The 18842-nt window shown below is 39.8% G+C and overlaps 1 protein-coding gene across 1 annotated transcript in view; it reads right to left on the reverse strand.

The window, feature by feature from the left end:
• JAKMIP1 (janus kinase and microtubule interacting protein 1) overlaps window positions 1-4652 on the reverse strand; it is a 187036-nt gene extending 182384 nt beyond the window's left edge. The window contains exon 1 of the mRNA XM_074229806.1: window positions 4245-4652. The gene's annotated coding sequence lies outside the window, so the exon portion shown is untranslated. The remainder of the gene's footprint in view (window positions 1-4244) is intronic.
• Window positions 4653-18842: the final 14190 nt, after the last annotated feature.

Consider the following 18842-nt stretch of genomic DNA (forward strand, 5'->3'; position numbering starts at 1 on the left):
TTGCTTGATCTCCCTCATCGGCCATATCAAATCAGTACAGTAAGTCTCATCAGTTCTCCTTCACATCTCTCACATCCGTTTCCTTCTCTCACTACCCAAATCCAGGTCTACAGTACTTCTCGCCATTATTATTTGAAAGTTTCATTGTTTTCCTTATCTATGGTCATCCCCTTCTCCCATCTACCCTTCACAGAGCTGCCAAAATGATATTCCAAAAAGAAGCTCTGGTGGATCAGACACAAAACTCCTCTATTTGATATTCAAAGCCCTTTATCATCTGGCTCCAGTCTCCTCCTCCTCCTCCTCAACTTCATTACCCTCTACATTCAAGCCACACTAACATTCCGCCTCCTCTCTCTGTGACCACAAAAGATCTTTTCTGATCCACCAGCTTCCAGTGTTCCTCTACTCCAAATAATCTATTTATTTGGACACATTCTCTATATAAACTCTTGAGGGCAAACAGTTTTCTTTCTCCTCCTTTGCTTCCTTTTCTTCGTTTTCTCCTCTTCCATTTTTCCTTCTCCTCCTCCGGAACCTACCATGGCAGCTGACATATCACAGCGACTTAAAGATTTGTGGATTGATGTCTAGCACCAATGATAAAATTACCTTTGAATGACTTCACATAAGACTTTTTCTGTCTCTGAACTCAATGCTCAGAAAAACCATCAAAAATCCATATTAAAAAACTGGAAAACCCAAAATCTATCATCTAATGCTCTTGGTAAGAAAAAAATTCTAATGTAAGCGAACATTCATATACAGTGGTGCTTAATAAGTCTTGTTGAATGAATTGGCCTGTCTCATCACCTGAATGTTGATTACTGAGTGCTGAATTTTTTTTCCACACATTAACCCATGAACAACATCTATTAAGGCATAGATATGTTACTATTTAAAATGGTAGAAGGAATATCCAATTCAAATGGAATTGTAAACTTAAGATAATAGAAGCATAGTATGTAGCTTGGTATCTAAAAAATAGCTATTCATGTATATTGGTAACTCAGGATTAGACAGATGCATAGATAAGATAGATAGATAGATAGATAGATAGATAGATAGATAGATAGATAGATAGATAAGGATAGAAAGAACCATCTTGATACATGGTTACAGAACAAGTCTTGAAAGAAGATCTGGTTTCAAGTCCAGTCTGTTATACATACTGTTATCCTGGGCTACTTATTTAATAGACTCAATGTTTTGGGCTACTCTTTAAATCTATGTAGCAGAAAAGTTGTCAATTTGCACCTGGAAGTTCTTCCTGTGAATGTAATCAAAGGTCAAGTCCCAAGCCTTATGGGTACATATAAAAATATGTACACATATACATATTTCATGTTTATATAGTTCACTAGTGTTACAGAGCACTTTCCCGTATTGTGTGACTTTGGGGAAGTAATTTCTCTTTCCTGGTTGTTTGTTTCCTCTTCCATAAAATGAGTGAATTCGTCTAGTTGATCTCTAAGGTTCATTTCATCTCTAAATGCTATGAACATAATCTCACTATTTCCTTAAAATCACCCTGAGGTAAAGAATGCAAGTGTTATTACTAGACATTTGAAGCTCCTATGTTACAACACCTACAAATTTCAGAGCACTTTTCTCACAACAATTCAGGGACATGGGCTACATAAACATTATTGCTATCCTCATTTTCCATAGAGGAAGCTAAAGTTTAGAGAGAGAAAATGGCAGAGGCTGAATTGATTCCAAACATATCTTCCAACTCTAAAGTTTAATTTAGGGAACAATGGCCTTGAAGTTTTGTATCTATTGTTCTCTATCTCCCTCCCTGCCTCCCTCCATCCCTCCTTCTTCCTCATTTCTGTCTTCTCTCTCTTCCCCCATCCCTCCCTTCCTCTCCTTCCCTTTCTCTAGATAACTATGTAAAAATTATATATATATATATATATATATATATATTATAGAGAGATAATATATGTAGGTAAATACACATATATTAATGTTATTGTTACCTATTCATATAAACATTTGTTATTAATATATAAGTAATTATCTTTGTTTGATCTGTATCACTTCCTATGGTTGCTCAGGTTTCAATTAAACACTAAATAAGCCCCTGCATGTCAAATACTTTGCATTTGTCATTCATTTCAAAAGTCCATTTTTCACTTCACAGTAACTTCTGTATGTTGGTTTCATAAATTTGCATTTTATAGTTCTTTCAAAAAGACAAGTGACAGGAGTGACCTAAAAATAAGTTAAATGTGTGTACTGTCACAAGAAGACAGCCATCAGTAGTACAGATTAGCCTTTACTTGTGACTAAGATCTAAAACCTGCTACCTAAGACTCCTTACAGAAGGATAATGAGAGCAGCTAGGTGGTATAGTGGATAGCCTACCAGCTCTGGAATTAGGAATATTCATCTTCCTGAGTTCAAATCTGCTTTTAGAAACTTACAATTTTGTGATTCTGGATAAGTCAATTAACCCTGTTTGCCTGTTTCCTTATCTTTAAATGAGTTTGGAAAGGGAATGACAAACCACAATATACAAAGATAAAAATAACATATCTAACGAGATTTAAAAAAAGAGAGAGCAATTCCCAATCACAGTCATAAACCCATAACCAAATGCTTCATTAAATTATCTTTACCATGGTACATAATCTGGAAGGAGAAACTCAAGAGAAAAGGGGTTAGAGATGGAGGAAAAGTGGATTGGAAAGCCATGCCTCCTAACAGGATCAGGAGAAATGGGTGTAAAAGAGCTCAGGCCATGAAGCAAGCCATATGAGATGAAGACTCTCACTTGCTAGGTGTTTACCCTTAAGCAAAGTTGCTTGGTCTCTTGGTGCCTCAGATCCCTCTCTTCTGAGGTTCCTTGGGCCTGTGACATTGTATCCTAAGGGCTTCTGTGAAAACACAGCATCATATCCCAAGGAAAATTAGGGAGGGGAAAGATCACAGCCTTCAAAATCTTGTTTGGTTGGCTTTGAACCAATAAAACATATTCACAAAGTAAATGAGGAGCTTCATCTTAATTGAAGGGGGGGGGGGCTTTCATATCCCCTTGTCTCTCTCCTCAAATAGAAATGCTGAAAATACAAGACCTAAGGCTAGATTATATAAAAATTCTCTTTTTTCTTTTTCTTTCCTCTTACAGTTTCCTAGCAAGTGTGGGCAAAGAGAAATCTTGGGAAAATAGAGGGAGAGGAAGAGAAGGTGGTGGGAGGGGGCAGATCTCCATCTACCATGGAGATCATTTTATCCAATCATCTCACTTACAGGGGAGGAAACTGAGAGCCAGAGAGGGTAAGTGTCATGTCCAAGGTCACATCAGAACCCTGGTCCTTGGACTTCCAGGTCAGTGACCTTTCCAATGCCCCATTCATCCCACTACCCCTCCGGACCTCCATCCATCCCAGAGCCAACTAGGCAAGAATAGGTCTCTGCAGATCGACCCCCCCAGGGTGGGGGAATGAGCCCTCTCTCTCTAAATGGATGGGGCAATGGCCTTGGGAAGGGGGGGGCGGACAATCGGGGGAAGAATGCTCCAAATCTGGGTGGCCTGTGGGCCCACCAGTGACACGCCTCCATCCTCGATCGCCCTCCGCCCTTCCTCTGGCCCCGCCTGCCCACGCGGAGTCCCCTTCCCCGCATAGCGCAGTGGAGGAGCCCCAGCCCTTCTGAGGAAAGCAGGGTGGGGTTCCCTCTTCCTCACCTCAACCTGGGGATCGGGGAGAAAGAAAGAGGCATTGCCGCAGGGCCGGAGGAGGACCCGGGCCACCCTGGAGTGGGGAAGGTGTGAGCAGGCTTAAAAAAAGAAAAGGAAAGAAGAGAAGAGAAGAGAAGAGAAGAGAAGAGAAGAGAAGAGAAGAGAAGAGAAGAGAAGAGAAGAGAAGAGAAGAGAAGAGAAGAGAAGAGAAGAGAAGAGAAGAGAAGAGAAGAGAAGAGAAGAGAAGAGAAGAGAAGAGAAGCTCCTTTCCTCCAGCCCTTCCTTCCAGAATCTAGGTCTGAAAAAGACCTTGGCAAGCATCTAGTCCGCTCCCTCCCCCCAACTCATTTGACAAGACGAGATTGAGATTCTGCGAGGTAAATGACTCGGCCAAGGTCACACAGGTGGGAAGGAGCAGAGGGGTCCGCTCAGCCTCGCCACCTGCTCCTAGCGCAGAGCCGGGCGCGAAGTCTCTGCGCGCCCACCCTGCTCCCCTGGCCTCCCCCGCCCCACGAGAGGCAGTCCTTTGGGGGGCCGCGCTGCCCCCGCTGCTCACCGGCCTGGCAGCGCTGCGACGTCAGGGCCCTGGTCATCTCCACGCCTGCAGCCCGCATCAGCATCCTGCCCCCCGCGCGGTCCCCAAGCCACCAGCTTCTTTTCAGCCACAGTCCACGCAACTCATCGTCCTCCCCAGCCTGACTGGAGCGAGATCAAAGAAAACCCGGGAGCGGCACAGGGCCGGGGAGGGGGAGCCAGGCGAGGGAGGCTGGGGAGGGGGGCACCCCAAGACCCCCGTGGGAAAGAGACCGCAGGGGCGCTCTGCCGGGGAGCCTGGAGCCAGCTAGCGCATCCCAGGCGCTCCTCCGGCCGGCTGGCCTGCCTGTCCCCCGGCTCTAGGCGGCCAGGACACCGCCCATCTCTCCTGCTCCAGCTGGGGACCAGAACCGGGAGATGCGGAGCCTCGCTGCCATTGGCCCGCTCCCCTGCCGGTCACCGCAAAGGAGGCGGGGTCGTCTCCCCCTCTCCCCCCACCCGCAGCCCAGACCCCGGCACCGAATTGGAAGGGACTGGCAGGAATAAGCCCGGAGCTTGCGCAGTTGCCGCTGCTGGACCCAGGTAGGTAGGCTGTCTTTAATGAAAGAAATCCACTTGTCCGGGATTTCTCAGAATCCCCATCCTCCTCTCCCTTTTTTTTTAAAAGGGATTCGAGCTTTTCAGAGATTCTCAGCAGGGGAAATTATCAAAAAATCCCTTTGAGGTCTTTGAAATGTACTGGGAGCGCATTCAGAATAGGCTCCACACTCAGAGATGTCAATTCAACTGCATTAAGCACCTAAACCAGGGCTACCCAGGACAAAGCTCTTGGTTGGTGCAATCAAGGAGTTTGTGGTCTAGAAATCAAAGCACCACAGACAGTTAGAGCTGCAAGGGACTTTAGAAATTATCTGGGTCAACTCTCTCCTTGTTACAGAAAGGGAAACTGAGGCTCGAGGTCAGTTTGTATCAAATCAGAAGGAGGGTCAGAACTTTCAGATCCGGACCAAAATTTTTTCTAATACATATACACACATTTGTAGGAGTAGTTTTCTAAAAAATACTGTCATTTTCCATGGACATTCTTAATATTAGTTGACCTCAAAACCAGGACTAAGGATCCAGGCCTTTCAACTCCAGGTCAATGTTCTTTTGGATTTTGCAAGGTAATGCGGTTAAGTGACTTCCCCAAGGTCACACAGCTAGGTCATTATTAAGTGTCTGAAGTCAGATTTGAACTCAAGTACTCCTGACTCTAGGACAGGTGCTTTGTCCACTGTGCCACCTAGTTGCCCCTCTCACTGTTCTTTTGATAATAATAATAATAACTGCTTTTTCCTGGTATCATTCCCTACTGACCTTCCTCTAAACTTCACCTTTTTGACAAAGAAATGTATATTAAAGAAGTTAAAACAAATGAACATGTCTATTTGTCATATTTTATATTTTGATTGATATTTTATTTTTCCAATTGCATATTATGAAAGTTTTTCAGCATTCATCCATTTGCATATTTATATTACACAATTTTCTTCCACCCTTCCTTCCCCACCCCAGCAGCAGTCTAATGAACATTGTACAGGTACATTTGTGTTTAACATGTTTAAATATTAGTCATTTTGTATATGAAAAATTAGGACTAAGGGAAAAAGAAAGAAAACCATGGGATAAGAAGGAAAAAAACATAAGAGAATTTTTTTTTAATGAACATAGTGTTCATTCAGATTCTGTGGGGTTTTTTATTTGTTTGTTGTTGTTGTTTTTAATCTGGATGTGGATGGCATTGCCCAAGCTCTCTGAACTGCTGAGAGGATCTTCATCCATTATGGTATATTTGTCACATTTTAAAACATATGTTCTACTCTACTTACAATCTACTATCTCTCCACTGAGAGGAAGAAAGAATGCTTCATCACTAATTCTTTATACCAGCATAGTTTATGTTGTGTGTGAAAGTACCACGAGACACTAAAAAACAATATTTCTATGTTCATAATAAATTATTGGGATGTACAGTGTTAGTGCTAAGTCAAGAACAGAGAAATCACTGTACAGTGGAGAAGTTTGGAAAGTCTGTGAAAGTGGTGGCATTTGAAATAAGCTGTAAAAAGAAAGATAGTATTTACTGGATGAAGAGGACAGAAGATAGTATAGAAAATGAAAGCCACATGAATAAAGTAGGAGAAATTGAAATTAGGGTGGTGTGTACAAGGGCACTAAAGAGATGGGAGACTACAGTTTGGGAAAGAAATTAAAGAAACTCTTCAAGATCCTTCTGTGCCTTTTAGATACCTAGTATTTTTTTCTTTTTCTTTTTTGGAAGGATATGGGGTTAAGTGACTTGCCCAAGGTCACACAGCTAGGTAATTACTAAGTGTTTGAGGTGAGATTTGAACTCAGGTCCTCCTGATTCCAGGGCCAGTATACTATCCACCATGCCTCCTGGCTGCACCCTTTTAATTCTTCAAAGAGACCTTGTGATAATAATTTCTTTGTTGTCTTTCCCAAAGTTATGAATTTCAGATCTGGTAAGAGAGAATACTATAAAAGGTTAAATGAAAATAAAATGTATTTCATGCTTTCAGTTATACACAGAGTTACAGTTTGGGATTAGTAGAATGAAAATTGTTGATAGACAGAGGGAGCTAAAGAGCAGCAATAGGTGTACCAAGTGATTGATAACTCCCTTGGGTTATAAGAACATAAAGACAGTTTCCCTTGCTGATAATTTGGGTACTGTAATTGTGATTGGAAGTTGACCCTTGGATGTTTGTGAAGAGTATTAGGGCAAGTAACGTTATGCTAGTAAATGTTTAACAACCTATTCTCTAAGGGAAAAAATGGTCACATGGCACATTTAAGTTAAGACTCCATAGTTAATATTTTTTTCCATCGCTTTTTTAAAAATCCTAGACAATCAGCGAAACAATAAATGATGCTCTGATTGGTTGGATTTACTGATGTCTAAGATGTACATACTCCCATTAAAAATTTAATATTCAACTCACCAGAACCAGTTCAGACTGATCCTAGCACACCCTTAGCTTCAAAGTCTATATAAGTAGTGTACAAGTCTTCCATAAAATTTGAAGACTGGGGCAGCTAGGTGGCGCAGTGGATAAAGTACTGGCCCCAGAGTCAGGAGTACCTGGGTTCAAATCCTGTCTCAGACACTTAATGATTACCTAGCTGTGTGGCCTTGGGCAAGCCACTTAACCCCATTTGCCTTGCCAAAAATCTAAAATAAATAGATAGATAGATAGATAGATAGATAGATAGATAGATAGATAGATAGACAAATAAATAAATATAAAATTTGAAAGTTTATTACATATGTGGAGCCCTGGAAACATGGAGAGGTTGGGTATTGTGCATAGCTTGCAACCACCTCAAGCCTGGATATATATAGTGGTTCCCAGTGTTGCTTCCCTTTCAGCAATATTAGCTTCTTGCAGGCTATGATGACAAAGCCAGAGTAGATAAGGATATCTGATTGGAACAGATCCTAGTCCCACATAGTTACCATTTATTTGATACTTATGACTATTCTACACTCTAGTTTCTTTCTCATTCTTTTACACTTGCACCATATCACCCAAATAAATTTATCCATATTTTCTTGCAAACACTCAGATTCTATTATTTTAGATCACAGATTTATAGCTAAAAGAGACTTTAGAAGTTGTCTAGTCTAACTCCCTTAATTTACAGATGAGGAAACTGAAACCCAGAGAGATTAAATGAACATCACCTGACAAGCATTTTACGAGCAGGATTTAAAGCCAGGGTTTCCTGATTCTAAACCTAGAGATCCTTTCACCACACTCCATCTTTCTTTCATTATTTGTTGTTCAGTCTTTTCAGTTTTCTTGGATTCTTTGTGACCCCATTTGCGGTTTTCTTGGCAGAGACACTGGAGTGATTTACCAATTCAATCTTCACCTCATTTTTACAGATGAGGAAACTGAGGCAAACAGGGTTGAATGTCTTTCCCAGTATCACACAGCTAGTAAGTGTTTGAGGCCATTTGAACTTAGGAAGATGAGCCTTCCTGACTCCAAGTCCATACTCTATCCAATGTGCAACTTAGCTGTGTTATTATATATCTATATCTATAGTTGTGTTATATTTTACAATTAAGGAAACAGGTTTAGAAAGTGCAATTATTTCCCCATAGACACCTAATAAAAATTTAAGATAGGATTGAACCCAAATCTACTATATTTTTTACCCATATGAAATCATGCAGAGAGATCTTTCTTTAATCATGTTCCCTATGAGTAGCTTGTTCCTAGTTGCCCATTCAGCTTGTTCTAAAAAATTTTTATGATCTTTAGAGTTCTGCATTATGGGTTCCTTTCCCTATACTTAGGACTCTCTCCTGAACTGAGAGTTAGGCCTTGAAATGGTACCATTTGTATAAGCCAAGCATATACCTTTGGTCTCCTAATAAGGTAGGGGTCAGTGGAACATAGCCTTACAAGAGAAATCCCTATGCCAATTCTGTATTTTGTGAGGCAGCATAGTCCACAAAAAAAAAATGCATTGCTCTGGGAACCAGAACAATTGGGCTATAGTTCCCAACTCTGTCACTGAGAACAATAGGTCATATTTTATGGAACTTTACAACTTATGATGTGTTTGAATATAGTATCTTATTTGAGACTTACAACAAACCTGCCAATAGGTATCCCAAATATTCTCTATCCAAACTGGGAAAATACGAAGTACTATGCATTGAAAATAGCATAATGAATAAATAAGATATAGTTCTTATCCTCAAGGAGCTTAAAATATTGTGTGGGAGAAAATACAAAATAACTTTTATATAAATGAAAATAAAGGAAAGCTATAGGTGGCACAAGAGTGGTAGGCATGGAGTGAGGAAGAAGAACTGAGTTTAAATTCAACCTCAGACACGTACTAGCTATGTGACTCTGGGCAAGTCACTTAACTCTGTTTGCCTCAGTTTTCTCATCTGTAAAATGAACTGGAAAAGGAAATGACAAACCACTCCAGTCTCTTTGACAACAAAACCCCAAATGGGGTCCCCAGGAGTCAGACATGACTGAAGAGCAACAACCAAAATATTAGAATATGATACATTCTAGGAGAAAAATATTGCCTAGTAGAGAAAGAGCTGTCCTTGAAGTCAGGAAATTCCTAGTTCAAGTCTTACCTCTGAAATATACTTCTTGGGTAGCCCTGTAACTTCTTGGTGTCTTCAGGTAATTCTCCAACATGATAGGCTGCAGAACTGAACTGATAAAGTCGCCTTGAACACCAAGATTTCCCTGCACCAATAAAATCACAGATCTAGTGCAGGGGAGAGACAAAGACTGAGAAGGGTTACAAATTACTATTAGACATAAGAGATAAGAAAAACTACTTCTAGCTAGAAGGGGGGAGGGTCAAGGTTCAGAGAAAATGTCACATAAAGAAGTCTTTGAAGGATTTCAGTAATATTATAATTCCCATTTTCCAGGGAGAGAAAGTGAGGGTCAAAGTGACATTTTTTGAACAAGGCAAAGATAAAACAATTGGTGAGGGGCAAAGAAGAGTTCACAACTTTATCCATGTTGCCATGCTGCCATGATACCATTCGAGATACAAACTCTAAGTAGGTTCCTGTCATTAGATCTGTGGTCTTGAACAAATTACTTGTACCATATTAAGTACTAAGCAAATATGAAATATTATTCTAAACCACTGAATAGCAAACTGTTGGTGTTAACATGCTTTCTGAATTTTTGCAACACCTCTTAGACAGTAAGACTGATTTTTGAAGAGGATCCCTGTTTTGTCAAGTGCCAATAAACTTGATTTGACAATAAGCATAGGCCCCATATAATTCCTTCCTTTGTTAGAATAGGAATAATAATGTATATACCTCATGGGATTTGGTGAGACTTAAATAAGAGCAGAGAATCATAAATTTAGAGCTGGAAGGGACCTTAGATGTCTAATACACCCTCATAATTGTACTGAGGATGAGAAACCTGAGGCCTCTCAGCTTAAAGTATTTATCTGGGGTAGCTAGGTGGAGTCAGAAGAACCTGAATTCAAATGCAGCCTTAGATTCAATAATTACCTAGCTATGTGATCCTGGGTAAATCACTTAGCCCCATTGCCTTGCAAAAAAATTTTTTTAATTAAGGATTTATCTGAGGACCCACTAGTAAGAAGCAGAGCTGGGATTTCAACCCAAATCATTTTCATGAAGTGTGATTCTATAAAGTGTCATGTAAATATATTATTATTATTATTATTATTCTCTAATTTCCCATAAGTACAAGATCCCAGAAGATCTTATTTTTACTTTTTTTTTTGCTCAGTAAATTCTAATCAAGTGACTAACATGATGCTTTGACCTTTTAGGACTCACTGAAATCAATTTCATTGTAATAATAACTTCATATTTATATAGGGCATTATAGGTTATCAACTGCTTACAACTCCATGAGGTGAGTAGTACCAACAGTATTATCTCCATTGAAGAGAGGAGGAAAGCCCAGAAGGATGAAGTGATATGCCCATGATAGACATCTAGACAATGTCGAAGCTGAGACTGAAACCTTTGGAGACCTGTGGTTCTTGCAATACAACCAACATGGTGGTCAGTACCATGTTGTTGCTGACAAAGATGACAATGGCAAAGATTGATGGATAGATTATAATAATGGTAGAAATGGTGATGATCTCTTCTTTGTTGAATTTTAGGTATTCTACCACCACCACCACAGAAACCTGAAGTTTAAAGAAGCCATTAAATAAATTCTTGCCCACTCTGTACTTCCTGAAATTTAATGCTATAACCTCAAGGTCAGGACTGAGATCAAATGGATAGCTTGACTATTGCTTGTCTTTTATAGTTGAGGAGATTCTAACTTAATAATACATAGAAGAAAACCAATTGGTCTTGTTATCAGATTACTCACTCTAGTCTGAATTTGATAATTTTTCTATTTTAAATAGCTCTGCTTTCCTGAACAAATCACAGAACCTCATTGAGACTAAATATTCTCATCTACAAAATACAGTGTTGAAAATGGCCTTGAAAGTCATTCTAGGTAATTATAACATGTAGGGTGGTTCAAAAGTCTTGGTGGGGTTTCAACCTCTTAATTAAAAAAGAACACATTAAGACTTTTGGGACTCCCCTGCATTTGTGTGTATAGCTGCATATGTGTGTGTGTGTGTGTGTGTGTGTATTCAGTATGTATAAACATACATATCTTTTGAGCTAGAAGGGACCTTAGGAGTCTAATTCAATCCTATAATTTACAGATAGAGAAACTGAGACTCAGAAAAGTCAATGCCTTGGGTAGTAGGTAGCAAAGGCAAGGTAAGTTCAGGTCTTCTTACTCCAAATCTTGTCCTTTCTCACTACATACTTCAGACTGCCTGAACTGGACTCAAAAGCAAAACCAAAAATTATACACACACACACATATATTGTCCATGTGTGCATACAAGTCTGTATCTATGTGTACATCTATACCATACATAGTAAATGTATGTATAACTTCTTTTTCATTCTGTCTCTTAGGATGTGTGAGTGTGTATACAGAGAGAAAATGAGAGAGAGAGAGATGGCAAGAGCTCCAGTCCATGCAGTATCTTCTATAAAGAATATGAATTAGGGGCACCTAGGTGGACCAGTGATCAAAACACCTGCCCTGGAGTCAGGAAGACCAGAATTCAAATTTGACCTTAGACACTTAATAATTACCTAGCTGTGTGACCCTGGGCAAGTCACTTAACCCAACTGCCTTGCAAAAAAAATATGAATCATCCTGATATGTGTGTATGAGTATATATTTATGTGTATATATATATACATATATATATGTATATATATATATACAAAGACACATCGTAAGAGATAATATGGAATAGTAGATAGACAGATGAACTTAAAAGCAAGAAATCCTGGGTTCATTTACTTCCGACATATTATTTAATCCCTCAGTTCCCCTCACCCTACTCTCTAGGACTCTAAATTACAGAATTGCTGTCTGCATTTGTAAAGAGAATTTCCTCACCTAGAGTTCCTTACTCTATGGATGATGTGATTCCCTATGTCAATGAAATCACAGGCCTACCCCACCAGAAATTTGTTCCTCTATCTTTGGAATGTAAGCTCCTGGAGAGTAGGGACTGCTACATTCTTTGTATTTGAATCCTCAGCTTTTAAGCTATTTAGTCATGATTTTGTGCAAGGAAATCATATCCCAAACACTTCTTGTGTGACCTTTTTCCGTGGTATTTCTCCTCTCTGTTTCCTCATCTATAAAATGAGGGGGTTGAAGTGGGCAGGCTGGGGCTAAGGTCCCATCTAGTTTTAATATATGATCACAGAGATGCTCTGTTTCTTCAGAATGTGAGTCTTCTCAAATCTGAGAAGGAAAGAAGTGTGTGTTGTGGTTATTTTAATAGAAAAATAAACACAAGAGGAGTATTTGCCTAGAAGGCTGCATTACTGATTTAGTGATTAAGCCTTACTGATTAATAGCTGTCACTCTTCAAACCCTCATGGAAGTCTGACTGCATCGGAGCAGACTGTGACCCTCCAGAGGGAACCCCAGGGTCACCGGGGGAGGGGCGGATTCGCTGAATCAACCCCCTCCTGGGCGCTTGGGTGAATGGGATCTAATTATCTGGATGCTGCCTGCAGTCCCAAGGGGTGGGGGAAGACCCCCAAAGGCTGGCGAGGTCGCGAGGCTCCACAGCTGTCCTCCCATCCTCATGCTCTCTTCTTCTTCTTCTACCACTGCTTGCATCCTGCGGTCACTGCCAAGGGCAGGCGCCTGGCTAGGAGGCTGAGCGGGCGGCCAGGGCAGACCCCGCGAGCTTGGGTCCTTGTCCATGGTCCTGAGGCGCACGCAGGGCGTGGGTGAGCAGAGGGGGGCGCGCACATCTGGGGGAGAAGCCCGAGTGGGCGGAGAGCCGCATCTGCTGCAGTGGGCGGGCTGTCGCAGGAAGGAGCCCCGGCCGCCGCCGCCGCCGCCTGCACCCCGCGACCTGGCCGGCTCGGGCCAGGACGGTGCCAGGGGCCGGTGGGGAGAGCCGCTCTGGACGCCGGCTCCTCTTCCCGTCCTGCCCTCGCCTCTCCTGCCGCGGCTGGCTGTTTCCTCTCCTTCTCCCTCTCTGCGTTTTCTTAGCGGTGACAGGTGCTGGGGTTTGGGCAAAGTGGGAAGGGGAGGAGGGTCGCACTGGGACTGAGGGTCGGGGAGAGGGTGGGCTTGGGAAGTGACGTCTGCGCTAGGTAGCCCCCAGGCACCCCCGCAGACATTCCAGGCAGCTGAGGTGCCCGCGGGCGAGGGGGGGTGGGAGTGGGGCAGAAGGGGAAGGGGAAGGCAATGTAGCCTACTTTGCCATCAGGGTTAAGGACCGACCTTGGGATGACTTGGTTCAATCCCCATAAGGGTTTCTGGGATTTGACCTTCCCAGCTGCTGACTCTAGAGACGCAGAGTCATTTTGAAGTGGTTGCCTGGGGCTATATGGTTTGTCTTTTTCCTGCTTATTATGGTCCTTTGAGTCTCTATCGTCTGTGTCATTCCTTCCCATCCTTGCCCTCCTCCAGACATCATGAGTAATATAGCATCTTTCCCCTATTTGGTTTCTTCCCCCCCTTTTTTTTTCTGGTTGATAGCAAATAAGGTCTAGGAATTACGTTGATAGTTACTATGTAGGAAAAGAGACAAGTGGAGGTTGGTACAAGTGGAGAAAAATCTTGGTTCTAAGCAAATCATTTCACTTTACAGGTCTCAGTTTCCACATCTGTAAAAAGCAGGCTGGTACAACTGGAGAAAAGCCTAGAGTGGGATTTGAGAGCTGATTCTAAGCAAACCATTTCACCTCTTACAGAGCTCAATTTCCACATCTGTAAAAATGAAAAGCAGGCTGGGGGAGAAATAGAAGTGAGTAAAAGGAGAGTCAAATTTGAACATCTTAAAAGGACTTTCCAGCACTAATCTAATTGTGGTTGATGAATCATTCTTCTAGGGGCAACTAGGTGGCACAGCGAATAAAGCATCTGCCCTGGAGTCAGGAGGACCTGGTTTCAAATCTGGCCTCATAAATACCTAGCTGTGTGACCTTGGGCAAGTCACTTTGAACCCCATTGCCTTGGGTAAAGCAAAGAATCATTCTTCTAAACTCTGCATAGATTTAGAGCTGAAAGGATATCTAGTTCAATCCCTCACCTATTTACAGATGAAGAAATAAGCCCAAAGTTATTAAGTAATTTGCTCAAGGTCACACAGGAAGTAAGATCAGTGGCAGAATTTGAACCCCAGTCATCTGACCTCAAGTCCAATGTTCCTTCTGCTTGATTCATTGGTTTAATAAAAACCTTAACATCTTAAATTCAGATGCAAAACAACAGAATTACTGGGTTTGATTTTTTGAATATAATTGACATGTTTAGGAATGGTTGCACCACTCTCTTTAATTGATTTGTTTTCTTCCAAGCCAAAGGAAACAATATGTGCTTACTTCAAGTGACAGCTACTTCCTTAACACTGTATGTAGATATGGCCAGCACCATGCCACATACCATGTGATCACTGGTCAGTCAAGATCCAAAAGAGATACAGCAGAGTGGATTGAAGACAGAAATCTAATTAAGATCAAATATAATAAGAAAAATGTGAATTTGGGGATTTTAAATTTGGATTTTTAAAAATCAGCTGATCAAGTACAAGAGAAGGGAAAGAAAAAAGATCTGGAAATTAGGGTGGATGGGAAAGGGTCAGAATGCATCAAAGATGTGATGTGGTAGACAAAATGTTAACTCTCCCCTCCCTGCATTGAGAGGAACCAATAACCAGAATAAAGGAAATGAAAATTGGATCACAGATTTAGAGGTGATCTAATATAACCTCTTTATTTTATAATTTATTTTTATATATTTTATCATATATTATGTAATATAAATTATAATTTTATAACATTTATAAATACATTTTTCAATTAATAAAATTTCAATTTTGTTTCCCTTCAATTCACTCCCAATTAAAAAGAAAAAAGCAAAACCCTTGTAAACAAATATATAGTCAATTAAAACAAATTCCTACCTTGTTCATGTCCTGAATATGTATTTTTCATATGAATCCATCACCTCCCATCAGTAGGTAAAGAGTAGGCTTCATTATCAGTCTTCTGGACTCATCTTATTTTACAGATAAGGACATTGAGTCCTAGGGAAGCTAATTGTGACATCATTCAGTTGGTAAACCAAGAGCTGTGATTCCAAACCAGGCTCTTTAGCTCCAAATTCAAGCCTCTTTTTTTGGTACCCTACTGTTTACTTTCTCTTTTCTTCTTCTTCCCTGGTCAGATCAATTCTAATAGACTCATAATTTAAAACTAACAAGGGCCTTAAAAGTCATTAAGTACAATCCTTTTCATTTTTAACAGATGAGGAAACTGAGAACCAATGAATTTAATTGGCTTAGACAAGGACATTGAACCAGTAAATGCTGGACTTTGAACCAGTTCCTCTATCTCCCAATCCGAAGCCTTTTTCACTACACTATGCTTCCTACTTTCCCTTCCCATCCTCTTCCCTGGTCAGATCAGATCTAGAACATCAGGTTAATTTCAGGATATCATGTCTTTAGAAGAGATATGTGTAAGAAATAGCATGTGTAAAGAAGGGTGATCAAGATGGAGAGATAATTCAAAGATATAGCAAAATGGCAACAACCAATTGAAAGAATGAGCATGTTTTTAGCTAGGACAAGATGTCTTAGGGAATTATATAATAGCTAAGTTCAAGACCTGCTGGACCTATCAGACTCTTGGACTTGATCAGATCATATTTAAAAATCCAAATTTAAAAATCCAAAATTTCATTATTTTTTATATTATATTTCTATCATCTACTTGGAGCAGCTGACAAAAAAGTAAAAAAAAAAAAAAAAAAAGATTTAATTTGAAAAATGTCTTTACCAAGGTGAGTTATTCAAAAGTAGATGGGGCTGCCTCAGAGACCTTGTTTTCAAATTCACTGCAAATCTTCAATTGGAAACCTAAAGAACACTTGTTGGAATGTAATATTGGGGATGAAATTTCTAATCATGAATGGAAAGGATGCAGGACTTGGGCAAAAGAACTGGGATTTGAGTCTTAGTCTGCCACTTCCTACTCATGCATATTATCTTGAATAAATAATTTCTCTTTGGGGGCTCAGTTTCTTCATCTGTATAATGAGGACATCTGACTAGTTTATGTGATTAAGATCTTGAAGGGAAGTTAGAGGTAATCATTCTCCATGCTTTTTTATAGATTAAGAAACTGAGTCTCCCAAAAATTAAAATGATTTTCTCAAGGTCATAGAGGTATAAATGATAGAGGCATAATTTGAACCCAGGATTGTCAATGCCAAATCCAGGACTCTTTCAAGTACATCACATTGTTTTTATTGTCACTTCTGGCTCTAAAGCTTCTGTTTTTTTAATAATAGTTTGCTTCAGTGATGCTAGCATTATTTTTCATCTGAAATCCTTATAAACTAGCATCTACTAGCAGCTTCATATTCAGACATATGAAATAAAACCACTTTGCTGAATTCAAAACAACCACAAAAAAAGGAATAAAATGGAGAAGCAAAACTATCACTGTATAGTAGCAAAATGAAATTGTTGCATGTTTTATATTTAATAATTATAATAATGTAGATTCACAAACTCTTCATACAAAAGGTATTTTGACTCTGTTAAATATGAGCTGCCTTTTCACTTTTCCTCCTATAACTACAACAAATGATAAACAGTGATTAGAATTAAAAATCATCCAGCTAAGTCCATTTTTATGGTGATAACCACCCTTGAAGAGTAGTGGTATAAATGTATAGGTAATCTGCAAATCTGACTTTCCCATCTACAAATAAATATAGGCAAATTTAAAGTTGAAACTCTTCCCTTCCACCCCACCCTGGGGTTGGGGCAAGTCTTTACTATTTATGAATAGTAAATTTCCTCAAAATGGACTCTATCAAACACATTGATAATTTTCACAATTTAGTTCTTCATTGATTAACATAGTTTCTACTAAAAAAAAGATCTATTGAATTTCACTGCTCATTCTTCACAAATATTATAGCTGATATGTAGTTTTGTTTTGTTGTTAAATAATCTGGTTTCATGTAGGAGAAGATTGGTCTAGAGGACTGATGCAGTCTTTGGAGTCAGGAAGATCCAGGTTCAAGTGCTGATTCTGACATAGAATAGTTGCTCAAGACAGTCACTTTTGAAGCCTATACCTTAGGTAACTCTCTAAGAATGGGTTCTAAAATAAGTGTTGACATCTCTTAATGGGAGATACCATGGTGCACATGGAGTGCAGAGTCTGGAGATCTGGGTTCAAATCCTGCTTCTATGAATTAATCTCTGTTGGCTTTAGTCTCTTAACTTCCCAGGGCCTCAATTAACTCAAGTTGGACTAAACACCTTCCTAGTCCCCTTGAAGTTAACAGTTATGATTTTAATATGAAAATTTCTACACAGGGGGCTCCCAACCTAGATCAAAATAAACATCAAAACCAAAATATAAAAAAATGCTTCATTTACAATATAGGTGTCAAATTCACATTTATTGATGTATAATATTTTGTCTAATGAAGTAGGGTCAAGCATTCTTTTTTATTAAAGATTTCATTTATTTTGAGTTTTACAGTTTTTCCCCTAATCTTACTTCCCTGCCCCACCCCCACAGAAGGCAATTTGCCAGTCTTTACATTTTTTCCCTGTTGTACATTGATCCAAATTAAATGTGATGAGAAAGAAATCACATCCTCAAGGAAGAAACATAAAGTATAAGAGATAGCAAGATCAGACAATAAGATATCATTTGTTTTTCTAAATTTAAGGTAATAGTCCTTGGCCTTTGTTCAAACTCCACAGTTCTTTCTCTGAATACAAACGGTATTCTCCATTGCAGAGAGCTTCAAATTGTCCCTGATTGTTGCACTGATGGAATGAGCAAGTCCATCAAAGATGATCATCACCCCCATGTTGCTGTTAGGGTATACAGTGTTTTTCTGGTTCTGCTCATCTCACTCAGCATCAGTTCAAGGCATTCTTTTTACAGCTATTGTTATTGTGTCTTTTATGACACAATTATTTTCCTATATGTTCATCCCTCCCATATCCTTCCCCAAGTCCTCCTTTAAATAAAGAAAAATAATCAAGTGAAATCATAGATCAGCCTTTTTCAGTCCTTTAGAAGTGGCACCTAGGTGCCTTAATTCTAGGAATTAGGAAGACCAGAGTTTGAATACTGTCTCCATCACTTGCTAGCTCAACAAATTACCTTAAACTCTGTAAATCTCTGTTCATCATCTGTAAAATGAGAATAATAATAATAATAATAATACTTGACTCTTGGGGTTTTTCTGAGGATTTAAGAGGATAATATTTGGAAAGCATTGGCAAAATAAAAGCACTAGGGCAGCTAAGTGGCACAATGGATAGAGCACCCATCCTGGAGTTAGAAGGACCTGAGTTCAAATTTGCCCTAGTTGTGACCCTGGGCAAGTCACTTAATCCCATTGCCTTGCAAAAAACAAAAAACAAAAAAAAGCAAAGTGAAAACACTATATAAAGGCTAGCT

This window comes from Macrotis lagotis, chromosome 3, assembly GCF_037893015.1.
Source record: "Macrotis lagotis isolate mMagLag1 chromosome 3, bilby.v1.9.chrom.fasta, whole genome shotgun sequence".
Lineage (NCBI taxonomy): Eukaryota > Metazoa > Chordata > Mammalia > Peramelemorphia > Peramelidae > Macrotis > Macrotis lagotis.